Raw genomic sequence first — 13,592 nt, forward strand, 5'->3', positions numbered from 1 at the left:
GTGAGCGCAAGTTTTGCATTTCATGCGGTTGCAGGGGAAGGTGCCGGGAGTGGAGGTTGGGTTGGTGGGGAGTGTGGGCCTGACGAGGGAGTGGTCTTTTCGGAATGCTGATAGGATAGGGGAGGGGAGGGAAATATATCCCTGGTGGTGGGGTCCTTTTGGAGGTGGCGGAAATGACGGCGGATGATACGCTGTACATGGAGGTTGGTGGGGTGGTAGGTGAGGTAGATTAGAATCAGTCTAAACATTATGGCACAGACAGGCAATACGGGGCTATCACCTTCAACACATTATCTAGGCTGACCAATTGTTAAAGTTAACCTGAGAATCTAACTTTTTAAAAAAAATTTTGTGATTTACATATGAAAGAAGTGAAACTAACATGGTTATTGTAACAGATGAGACTTAACAGACAATCAAGGTGTTTTTCAATGTATAATTTCAGTTATATCCCACTGTAAACTTTTGCTATAAATTCTGTGTCTTACAATTGTGTCCTCCACAACCACCTGATGAAGGCGCAGCACTTCGAAAGCTAGTGCTTCCAATTAAACCTGTTGGACTAAAATCCGGTGTTGTGATTTTTAACTCTGTACACCCCAGTCCAACACCAGCATCTCCCAATTATTAGAAGAATGAAGTTAGATTTCTTTATAAACTGCGTTTTTAGGGAAGGAAATTAATGCAAATAATATGTTGACTTGATGGCTAGGCTGCTAATTGAAGATCTGGGACCTTTCCTCAATAGCTTTGTTGATGTGCACTGCCACAGTTCAAGAAAGCAGCTCTGCATGACTTTCTCGAGGGCTATTAGAAATGGGTAATATATACTGGGCTGGCCAGCCGCATCACATCCTGTGACTGATTTTTTTTTATATATACAATACAATAATTGAAAGACATTAAAGAATAACAGATTCCCAGATCCAGTTATTTTCTATCTGACAGTTTGAGAAGGAATAGATGGAAACAGTGCATGGGCACTTAATCAAATTAAGATTTCAGAGTTCTCTTGATCCAGAGACCAATTGCAAGATTGTGCCAGATGCTCTGATATTAAAAGAAAAGGATCAAGGAAAGCCAGGAAGCCAAGGACCTGTTTGCCTAACCTTTATTGTCAGGGAATTATTGAGTCTATAATTAAGGCTAAGGAGGTATTGAAAATATTTAGCTGATCAGAGCACCAGCATGAATTTGCAAAGGTTGTGTCATATATGTAGCAGTGTAAAAACAAGCTATGCCGAACACACCTCATTTAAATTTTGGGGGAAGTGATTAAAGTAAGTGGAAGGAAAGTTGATGGATGTTATTTATGTGGATTTTCAGAAAATCTTTGAAGTCTATCATGATTGTTAATTTAAGGAATTGAAAGCTAATACTTTATCTGTTTAGGCACTCTAAGTTGAAGCCAAGAAAGGGATAATGAGTCATAGAGATGTATGGTATGGAAACAGACCCTTCAGGGTCCCACTGGTCCATGCTGGCCAGATATCCTAAATTAATCTAGTCCCCGGTACTGTCATTGGCAAGTTGTCAAGATATCAACTATTTACTCCATTAATTAATTTTGGGATATAAAGCTGCATATTCAAATTTTTCAGTGACATAAAGGTGAAATTTCTGTGGATAAACTGGTGGAATTTCAAAGATGGTTGGAGATCTAGAAACACAATTCAAATGTTACAAATAATTACCAGAAAAGTAAGGAAAATGGTTTTGGTTTGTTTTTGGTCTTTATAGGAAGAGCCATACTTCATCTGCAGAACCACAGACTTGTATGACATGTTTGATGTGAAATGTGGGAATGGGGGAGGAACAGCAATGAGGACTAATCAAAAAAAATTGCAGTACAAGTTGGAACCACTTCACGCAAAGTGTGGGTGGAGTTTGGAATTCACTTTCAGCAGTTGATGTGATATCAGTGTTTAGTTTTAAAACTGAGATTCTTCGTTTTTTTTGTCGCTAAATGTGGCATTGATGTGAAGGGAAATCACTTACCCCTTCCCTTTTAAGTAACGCTCTTGTTCATGTTCAACAACTCTATTAAGCTTAGTGGTCCTTGGAGAACACAACTGAACATCAGTAAGCAGGCTATTGATGACTCATTACCCTTTATGTTACTTGTGTGATTGAAAGCAAGCTGTTGAAGCGGTAATTGGTTGGGTTGGAATTAACCTTTTTTGTGTGCAGGATATACCTGGGCACTTTTCCAATTTGTTGGATAGATGCCAGATTTGTAGCTGTACTGGTACAACTTGGTTACACGAACAGAAAGTTGTGGAGAGAGCCTGTAGCTTTTGCAAAGTCTAGTTATTTTGGCCCTTTCTCTCCTGTTTTGAAGTTGTCACTCCCTGGCAATGTCCATAGCCGCCAACCTTTTTGTGGTAACTGTCATTCCAACCACTGAAGTTTTCTCCTCCTCGTTCCCGTTGATTGCAGTTTTGCCAGGATGCCTCAATATCAAACTGTCAAATGCCATAAATGTCAAGGACATCTGTCTCCCCTCACCTCTGGACTTCTGCACTTTTGACATTGTTTGGATGAAGACTGCAATAAGGTCAGGAGCTGAATAGCAGTGATGGAACTCGGTGTCAGTGAACAAGTTATTGCTGAGCAAATACTGCTTAACAGCACTCTCTGACCCCATAATACTTTGTTGGTTATCATGTGTAGACTGATAGGTAATTTACCAGGTTGTATTTGTCATGCTTTTTGTGGACAGTCATTATGGGCAGTTTCTTACATTGCTGATAATTTGATTTGTTTTTTTTATTGTAACATGTACATATATACTACTGAAAAATTTTGTTTCGCTTGCAGTAAGCGCCCTACAGTAACTGTACTGGAATAGCTTGGTAGGCTCTCGGCTCTTCCTGATGCATGCGTATTCAACGCTATCACTGGCATAGCCATGGCCTTTGCTGTGTCCAGTGTCTTCAGCCCTTTCTTCATAACTTGCGAAGAGAGTCAAATTAGTTAAAGGCTGGCATCTGTGATGCAGGGGACTTCAGGAGGTGGCTAAGGTGGATTATTGATTTGGAACTTATGGCTGATGATGGATGTAAAAGCATCAGCCCAGTCTTTGATGCTGGCATGCTAGGTGCTTCTACCTTTTTGAGTGAAGTTGTTTTATGGGGCCTCTCCTTTAAACTTTCTGTTTTGCACATTAAACCTATAGCATCATAGGATTCCTACAGTGTGGAAGAAGGCCATTCAGCTCATTAGGAACACACCCACCCACGACTCTATCCATGTAGCCCTGCATTTCCCATGGCTAACCCACCCAGCCTGCAATTTCTGGAGACTATGGGAAATTTAGCATGGCCAATTCCCTGACCACATCTTTGGACAGTGGGAGGAAACTGGAATACCTGGAGGAAACGCAAGCAGACACTGGAAGAGCAGGTAAACTCCACACAATAATCTGAGGCTGGAATTGAACCCACGTCCCTGCTGCTATGAAGCAGTAGTGCTAACAACTGAGCCCTAGTATTTTGACATTTCAACTTTGTTAAGAAGACTCTTTCTACACTATGCCTGTCGTCATTTTCCATACTTATGTCAAGTCACCCCTCAGCCTCCCAACGCTCTAGCGTAAACAATCCAAATTTGTCCAGCCTCTCCTTATAGCTAATGCCAGGTAACATTATTTGCACCCTCTCCAAGGCCTCCTCATTCTTCCTGTAGTGTGGTGGCCAGAACTATGCATAATACTCCAAATGTGGCCTAAGTAAAGTTTTATACTGCAACATGCCAACATTTATACTCCCTAATGAAGGCAAGCTGCCATATGCTTTTTTTTTTTTTACTACCTTATCCACTTGTCTTGCCACTTTCAGGGAGCATTAGATTTGCATCCCAAGAGATCTCTGTATATCAATGGACTACTTCACACTTGTCCGGATTGAACTCCATCTGGTGTTTCTCCGCCCAACTTTCCTTTTGATCTATATCATGCTGTATTCTTGGGCAACCTTCCTCACTATCCACAACTCCTCCAATTTTCATGTCACGTGGTCCACTGAGAGAGGAACTGAAGGAAATCAGTACCAGGAGGAAAATAGTGCTGGGGATTTCATAAGATTAAAGGCCGATAAGTTCCCAGGACCCTCTAAGTACTTTACAGAGTACTTACGGAAGTGGCCCTAGAAATAGCGGAAACATTAATGATCATCTTTCAACTCTGAAACAATACCAGTGATTGGAGGGTTGCTAGTGGAATCTCACTTTTCTTTGGGAATGGGAACTCTGGTGAAAACTGAATTATAGACCGATTAATCAACGTTATGGGCATGGAAGGGCTCATGCCTGAAACGTCGATTCTTCTGCTCCTTGGATGCTGCCTGACCTGCTGCGATTTTCCAGCAACACATTTTCAGCTCTGATCTCCAGCATCTGCAGTCCTCACTTTCTCCTTTATAGACTGATTAGCCTGACATTGATTGTGGGGTAAATGCTAGAGACCATTATAAAGGCTTAATAGCAGCGCACTTTGGGAAACAGTGACAGGATCGGACAGAGTCAGCATGGATTTACGAAAGGGCAATGATGCTTGAAAAATCTCCTGTAATTTTTTCAGGATGTAACTAATAGACTTGATGAAGGAGATCCAGTGGATGGACTTTGAGAAGACTCCTGATAAGGTTCCTCATAAAAGATTAGCATGTAAAATTAAAGTGATTGGGATTGAGGGTAAGTCACTGACGGATTTTGGATTGGTTGGTAGACAGGAAACAATGTCAGAATAAGCAAGACATTTTCCAAGTTGCAACCACTAACTTGTGGGATACGGCAGTGATCAGTACTCAGACCTCAGCTATTTACAATATATTTGAAAGTTTAGATGAGGGAAATAAATGTAATATCTCCGGGTTTGCAGATGACTCGGAGCTGGGTGGGATGCTGAACAGTGAAGAAGATGAAGAGATGCCCCAGTGTGATTTGCATAAATTGAGTGGGCAAATGCATGGCAGATGAAGTATAATAAGGGGAAATGTGAAGTCACCCACTTTGACAGCAGAAACAGGAAGGCAAATTATTATTTGCCTGGCATTGCTGAGATTAGCTTTCAATTCCAGCTTTATGAATTGAATTTAAATTCAGCCAGCTGCCCTGGTCACACTTAACCATGTTCCCAGCGAATTAGTCCAGGACTTTGCATTGCAAGTCCACTGTCTCCCCATAATTGCATTATTCCAGTTGCAAATATCATCGTAAAATACTTGATAAATCAGTTCATTTTCTAAAAATCTTTCAAGATAAAGTGGCTTTCAATCCTCTATTCTCAGCTTTGTTCTGAATTAAAGGTTACCAAAATTGAAAGATGCACATGTAAATCTTTCTAATTAATGATAACAGGATCTAACAAACTTTTATATGATTGTGCATCATGACTGATGAGATCAGCATAAACGTGATACAACAAAACATATCTATTTTATGTGTAAAAGTGTGGAGGTAAATCAACATAGGAAATTCAAATAAATCTCTCCTCCGGTCCATTATCATGTGTCAACACTTTAATTCTCCACCTTATTATTTTTCTCTGTCCCATGGCCTCCCACACTAGTTTACTTTACATTTCAGGAATGGTTTTATGCTAGTCACACTATTGTTTGTCCTGATTAAAAATTAATCCAATGTGGTGTCATTATCTCTTAGAACAGATGCTGATAATGAGGGATGACTACACCAGTGCCACTGAAATTGAAGGAAATGTACACTGATGCTTGATGTGCAAATTCTCTGTTGCAGCACAACACTTGGGACTCCACATTGTCAAGCCAAGGCACCCCCTTTGCTTTGTCAGATTTTTTTATATTTCCCCTCTATCTTTGCTACTTTGATGTAACCATTTGTACCTCTGAATGCATCGTAGATCTTGCCTTTATGTTCTATCCCATGTCTTCCTTTCCTAGTTGCTGCTTTTCTGGTTCTGTACCTAAAGTATGTTTCCATGCTGATGAATGAATGTCAAACATAAATTTGCTTTCTCTGTTACTGAACTAACTTGTCCATAATTTCAATTCAAATCCCACTTGTCAGTTTTGAGAATTTGAATTCAATTTAAAAAGACATTCAGGAATTGTTTAAATTTCTTAAGTGGCTCGTGAATGTCCTTTTTGGAGTGGCCTGCCATCTCTATCTGTTTTAGACAGCATTCCCATACCATCTTGATATCTATTTTCTGCCTCTGAGAGTTTTATTAATCCACTCAGTAATAAATCTGTGCCTTGCCAGCAACGGCCAAATCTTGATTTAAGTTTAAAAAAAAATTCTCTTGATCTTGTGATTCATATTTTCAGCATTTCCTGTTTATTTCAAACTTGCACTTTTCTAATTTCAAATTTTGTCAAAATGTATTTGTTTCATATCAGATGCTGTCTGATGCTTTCAATTCCTAAATAACCTCCAGAAGTCTGTCAACACTGGGTTATAGTCCATCAGGTTTATCTGAAATCACAAGCCTTCAGAGTGCTGCTCCTTCGTCCCTGGTGAAGGAGCAGCATTCTGAAAGCTTATGATTCAAATAAACTTGTTGGATTATAACCTGATGTCATGTGACTTCTGACTTGGTCCATCCCAGTCCAGCACCTCCACATCATAAATAACCTCAGATCCTGATAAGCTTTGAAGGAGTTTCTGCTAATTATTTCAGGGTACAGGACATGTTTTAATCATGTATTTGTTTTAGATGTTTTTGCCTTTTATTGAAATATAGAAAATCCGGCAAAACAAAGAGGGGTGCCTTAACTTGAGAATGTGGTGGAGTCCCAAGCATTGTGTTTCAACATATTTGCCTATATTGACTCAGAAATCATCAAAAACATAACTTTTCAGCCTTGTGTCTTGAAATTTTGATCCATTTATTTAAATCTATCTTTAATGAGTTTATCTCCAATGAATGATAAATCTATTTGCAGTATATCCCTCACATGAAGTGAGTCAATCTTGTTTTGGTTCAGCCTCACTAATAAACATTTTCTTATAAATGTTAATATATCCAATGGCAACATATCCATTTTACATTGAGTTTTACTTGAACAATGAGACATCTTTCTCTGTGGCCTGCCCGCTTGTGTGGCCCTTTCCTTATTCTGCTTGCCTTTGGTCTTGAAGTGCCTGTTTTCTCCACTGTTGGGTGTTGCCTCTGTTGACCTATATTTGCTGGCATACCTTCCACCTCCCCCCTTGACCTTGCTTCCACTCCTGGTCTTACCCTTTGTCCATCATCATGCTAGCTCGAACAAAGGTTCTTCCCTTTAAAACCTAGTGTCCTGTTGTCACCACTGGGGACTAAGTGCTTCTCTTTTTGGCTCCCATTCTGAATCCAGATTGATGTCCTGGACTCAATCTAGTGTCAGAATATAGTCAGTGCAGGTTCTTCTGCCATTTGTTGGAACATGGTCAATGTAGCATGACAGATGAAGATAATTTTATTAACATGTATTGTTAGGAAGAGTGGGATGGAAGGGATCTATGAGGTAATGTAGTTTGGTAAGAAGACACAGGAAGATAATATAAAACAAAGGGTAAATTTCTAAAGGAGATACAGGAGTAGAGGTTCATGGGTTTATTTGTGTGCAGATTATTGAATGTGACAGGACAGGTGGCAAGAGCAGTTAAACATACTGTTGCCTGGACTTTTTTCAAGGAAAAAGAACATTCCTTTTTTCAAGGAACAAGAGCAAGGTTATACTTAGCTGTGTAAGACACTTGTTAGACTTGAGCTGAAGTATTGTGTACAGTTCTGTATGCTCTTTGCTCTGAGAAAAGCTGCTCCTGCATCCATTTATTTTATATTGTTTTTCCCACCAAAATGCATCACCTCACTTCACCTCACTTTCCTTCTATCCTTTATTTAAGGTCTTCCTTACACTGTTGAAAAGATGTGAATGTTTTGGACAAAGTACAAGAATAGTTCCATGGATAAGAAACTTCAGTTATGGGGGATAGATAGGAGAGTTTGGGGCTGTACTTCTTGGATAGATGAAGCCTCAAAGAAGATCCGATAGGTTTTCAAAGCCATTGGTTGGATAGAATAAGACCATAAGACATTGGAGCAGAAATAGACCATTGAATCTGCTCTGCCATTGTGAATAGTGGGTAATTCAATAATCTTTAACTTCACTTTGTCTTATTCCCCATAATGTTGATTTCCTGACTAATTAAAAATCTGTCCATCTTAGTCTTGAAGATACCTAGTGGCCCTGGTTCAGCAGTCTCCTATGGTGAGCATTCCAAGATTCACTACATTTTGGGGAAAAAAAATCATCCCTGTCTTAAATGGGGCAGCCCCTTACTCTGTGGTTATGCCCTCTGGTTGTGCAGTGTCTCTCTCTCTCAAGAATGACTTGATGTGAGTAAGCTGGGACTTGGTTTGCTGTGAAAGTGGATGTTAGAACAGGAGCCCAGCTATTGTCTGTTGGTTGGTTACTCTCAGGAATTGTAGTCGCTTCTGAGTTTGTCAATCTACTTGGGGTCCTGATATTAGTTTGATAGAATTTTCACCAGCTAATATGAATATGAAGGTAAGCACGAATGGATCATTTTCATGTTGGAAAAATGCAATGAGTGGGGCACCTTGGGCATTAATCGTGGGGCCTCAACTATTTACCATTTATATCAGACAACGGGAATGTATCATTTCTAAATTCATTTGCATAAATAAAGATGGTTAGGAAAGCAAACTGTGAAGTGGAGCTAAGGAGTCTGCAAAGGGATGAAAATAAGTGAACTGACTGGGGAAAATATTAAGCTATTGGAGCATAATGTGGAATTCTTGGTAGGAAGACCAGAAAGTCAACAGATTACATAAGTCCTAGAGATATACAGCATGAAAACAGACCCTTCTGTCCAACCCATCCATGCTGTGCAGATATCCTATATAAGTCTAATCCCATTTGCCAGCACTTGGCCTGTATTTCTCTCAAACCTTTCCTATTCATGTCCCCATCCATATACGGTTTAAATGCTGTAAACGTACCAGCCTTAACCACTTCCTCTGGCAGCTCATTCCATACACGCACCATCCTCTGCTTGAAAAGGTTGCCGTTTAGGTCCATTTTATATCTTTCCCCTCTCACCTTTAAACTTTTGCCCTTGAGTTTTGGACTCCCCCACCCCAGGGAAAAGACCTTGTCTATTTACCCTATCCATGCCCCTCATGATTTTATAAACCTCTATAAAATCACCCCTCAGCCTCAATGCTCCAGCGAAAACAGCCCTATCCTGTTCAGCCTCTCCCTTTAGCTCAAATCCTCCAACCCTGACAACATCCTTGTAAATCTTTTCTGAACCCTTCCAAGTTTCACAGTAACTTTCCGATAGCCGTGAGACCAGAATTGCATGCTATATTCCAAAAGTGGCCTAACGAATGTCCTGTACAGCTGCAACATGTCCTCCCAATTCCTATATTCAGTACACTAACCAATAAAGTCAAGCATCCCAAACGCCACCTTCATTACCCTGTCTACTTGTGACTCTACTTTCAAGGAACTTTGAACCTGCATGCTAAGGTCTCTTTGTTCAGTAATATCCCCAGAATCTTACCGTTAAATGTAGAAGTCCTTCTCTGATTTGCTTTCCCAAAATGCAGCACCTCATGTTTATCTAATTTAATTTCCATCTGCTGCTACTCAGCTTGTGCGCTCATCAATCTCTCTCAACCTTGTCGAATGCCTTACTGAAGATTATATAGATCACATCCCTGCTCTGCTCTCATCAATCCTTTCCATTACTCTTTCAAAAAACTCAATCAAATTTGTGAGACACAATTTCCCACCCACAAAGAAGTGTTGACTATCCTTAATCAGTCCTTGCCTTTCCAAATATGTGAAAATCCTGTCCCTCAGGATTCCCTCCAACAACTTGCCCACCGTCGATGTCATGCTCACTGGCTTATTTCCTGGCTAAATTTTCCTAAATAGTGACCAATGTTTCTCAACCATATTGTCTTGCCTTCTCCTCGTAACGTTTGATTGCTTTACTAATCATGAACCTGTCTATCTCTGTCAATGACTCTGCCACGTTCTTCGGCAGTGAGTTCCAGAGATTTGCCACCCTCTGCCTGTAGAAACTCTTCCTCCTCTCAATTCTAAAGGGTTATGTCTTCACTCTGCGGTTGTGCCCTCGGGTCCTACTCTGTGTGATTCTTTACTCCTTCTGCTCCTGCTCAGCTGTCAAATGTAACAAAGCTGTTGTGATGTTTGCTTGGTGAGTGAACCTTCATATCCCTGAAATGATGGAAAGAGGAGGTAAAGCTCACGCGGTTTAATGTCCATAGGAACGCCACTGACAAAAAGAGTACGGACCTCCTCTTCACCATTGTTCTTCACTTTTTGTGCTCATGACTGGGGAGCTGATTGAACCCGTTGGATCAGGTTGTGGAGGGTGGCAGTCTGAAGGCGCGCTTTACCTGTGAATGGAGAAACTGTAGAGACGATGATGTTTCACTAGTTATGTCACTATCATGTTTTATACAATGCATAAACTTCTAAATTATACTGCCTAAATAGTTCAGTCATTTATAAACAACAATCAGTGGTCCTAAAATCAAACCCTCGGGGGACCCAATTCATGTTGTTAAAAAATTATTTTCTTTTGATACATTAATACTTAGCTAATGTGAAAGCTGTCAGGAAAAGTACTCCCAAAAATCTGGAACAGCAAGAAAACCAACAAAATGTTTCCTGTGCTTTAGCCATGGAAGAGGCAGTTTCAGTTCAGATTTAAATCTCGTGGGAAACAAATGCAGAATGTATTAAAATGTTCTCTAAATGAAAACTCTATAATTTCTCTGTTAAAGCAAGCAATAACCCACTGCCACATATATACATATTAAATCTAACTTCAGACATAGTTCAAAGGCCTGACATTAAAGACAAAAAATGGTCCTAAATTTTTTTTAAGTTTCATGCTCAATGTTTTTAATTAAAATGCTTGGTTGCTGACAAAGTGCCATTTCAAATTTAACTTCCCAAATAAAGCAGTGGGAATTTCAATGGTTACAGACCAGTAACTGTACAACTTTGGTAGAGATTTTTGGCCCCCTTCAATGAAGTCTTAATAATAATTGACAGAACTTAAACTGCTCAGCCTCAAGTTCTAATATTCTTTAAGATCTTAATAAAACATCGCAATTAAGATGCATTTGTATCTTGGGACATTAAGCTGTCAGTACTGTCCCTAAGCCATGTTTCTGTAATTGCTATTATATCCCAGTCTCATGTTCTTAACCATGCCCTGAGTTCATTTGCCTTCCCTGTTTGGCCTTTTGCTTTGAAACAAATGCAGTTTATTTTATCAGTCTTACCTTATTCTCTAGGCGAAAGTGAGAACTGCAGATGCTGGAGATCAGAATCTAGATTCGAGTGGTGCTGGAAAAGCACAGCAGGTCAGGCAGCATCCGAGGAGCAGGAAAATCAATGTTTCTTGCAAAAGCCCTTCATCAGGAATCTGTCCTTCCTTATTCTCTGCTTTGTCCCTGCCTGCCCTGACTTTTTGACTCGCTTCTTTTCTCAACTGTACCAGGCTCAGATTGATCTCTTGCCACACTATCTCCCTGGGTCCCACCCCCCCTACTAGTTTAAATCCTCCCGAGCAGCTCTGAGGGGTCGACTGTGGTATGTTAAGGAGAGAGATCAAGATAAATTTTGCCTCGTGGGCCCAACCGGCACTCATACAATCACTTATTCAGTCCACCTAGAAGCTCCCTGAATGTTGGAATCCCACTGCTGCTACCAAATGTTAGGTTCTTTTTCTTACGCACCTTGATGCAACTGCAAATATGCCAATTTCTGTGATCAACCAAACTTTATTAAGCAAGTACAAGCTTTGGAGGATGACTTACCACTCTTTGCAGTGCCTGCAAAGCATGTCAAGAGAAGCTCTCTCTCAACAAAAGGAACAGTCCTTCCTTTATACAGTGCAAGAGTTTCACATTATAGTCAGTAACACCCACAAGACCACCCCACAGCCATTCCCCCATTGTCACATGCCTCTCAAGACACAATGTGTTGATCACATCATTTCCAGAAACAACAATGTAATGTAAATCATCCCTAGATAGCCAGATTTGTTATGAATCTTTTTTTTATTGCAGGGAGTAGTCAGAATTTCAATTGCAGTGTTTTTATTGATTCTGAGTAGGGGATGATAAATTCTTTTACTCTGAATAACTAGGAAATGGCCATGCAAATGGCTCTGAATGGCAAGAGATGAGGATGTAAATCCCCTTACAATCTACCTGTAAGACAGACATACCGCCCTACCCTTGGGACATTGATCTTAGTGATGTCACTACACTTACCTCTGCCCTCGACTCTCTTGTAAGTTTTAGTGCTACTGGTGTCAGTGTGAAGACTGATACAAAGTAATTATTCAGTTCCTCCACATTTCTTTGTTCCCCATTACTATTACTCCAGCCTCATTTTCCAACTGTCTACTCTTGCTTCTCTTTTATCATCTTTACATATTTTAAAAAAAGTTATTGCAATCATCTTTTATATTACTAGGCAACTTACCCTTGCATTTCATCATTTTCTCTCCCCCCACCAACCCCCCCAATTTCTTTACCTGTCCTTTAAAAGATAGCAAAGACTTAACAATCCTCTGCATTCCCACTAATCTTCACCACATTGCACCTTTTGACTTTTGCTTTTATGCTGTCTCTGACCTTCCCTTTTCTCATACTCTCCTGAGTATGTTTCTTCTCCCTTGAAATGACTTTCTGCTGTGCCTCCGAAATTATCCTCAGAAACTCATGCCATTGTTGCTCCACTGTCGTCTTTGCCTGCTAGGCTGCACCTCCCATCTAACTTCTTCCTAATGTTACTGTAGTTATCATTATTCATTTGCTATAATGTTACATCTGATTTAGCTTCACCCTCTCAAACTATCATTTTGATCGCTACACAGTAGGAGCGTCATTCACCTTAATCTCCCTAATTGAGTCTGCTTCATTACACAGCACCAAATCTAGAATTGCCTGCTCCTTACTGGGCTCCACTATCATCTATTCCAAAAAAATCATCTCAGATAGTCCAGTGGTTCCTTTTTTCTTGGGATCCGTTACCAACCTCATTTTCCCAGTCCATCTGCATGTTGAAGTCACATGATTCTTGTGTGCCTTTCTGTCTCCAGATTTAGTTTCTGCTGTATATCTTGACTACTGCTTGAAGGCCTGTGCATATTTCCCATTAGAATCTGTTTTTGTTTGTGGTTCCTCAACACTACACACACACATTCTTCCCCTTGGATGTTGCCTGAACTGCTGTGCTCTTCCAGCACCACTAATCCAGAATCTGGTTTCCAGCATCTGCAGTCATTGTTTTTACCACACATTCTTTGCCTTCTCATCCTATGTCGCTTCTTGCTATCAATTTAATTTCATCTAACAAGGCAACCTGCCCTTTCGATAGGGTACATATCTATGTACTGGATCAGTGGTGCTGGAAGAGCACAGCAATTCAGGCAGCATCCGAGGACAGGCAAAATCGACGTTTCGGGCAAAAGCCCTTCATCAGGAATAAAGGCAGAGAGCCTGAAGCGTGGAGAGATAAGCTAGAGGAGGGGGGGGGTGGGGAGAGAGT

At 40.4% G+C, this 13,592-nt stretch overlaps 1 protein-coding gene across 1 annotated transcript in view; it reads left to right on the top strand.

Moving 5' to 3' along the window:
* The window catches only part of smad4 (SMAD family member 4), a 108,015-nt gene that overhangs the window by 8,306 nt on the left and 86,117 nt on the right, over positions 1-13,592 (top strand). The window lies entirely within an intron of this gene.

Source organism: Chiloscyllium plagiosum, chromosome 1, assembly GCF_004010195.1.
Source record: "Chiloscyllium plagiosum isolate BGI_BamShark_2017 chromosome 1, ASM401019v2, whole genome shotgun sequence".
Taxonomy (NCBI): domain Eukaryota; kingdom Metazoa; phylum Chordata; class Chondrichthyes; order Orectolobiformes; family Hemiscylliidae; genus Chiloscyllium; species Chiloscyllium plagiosum.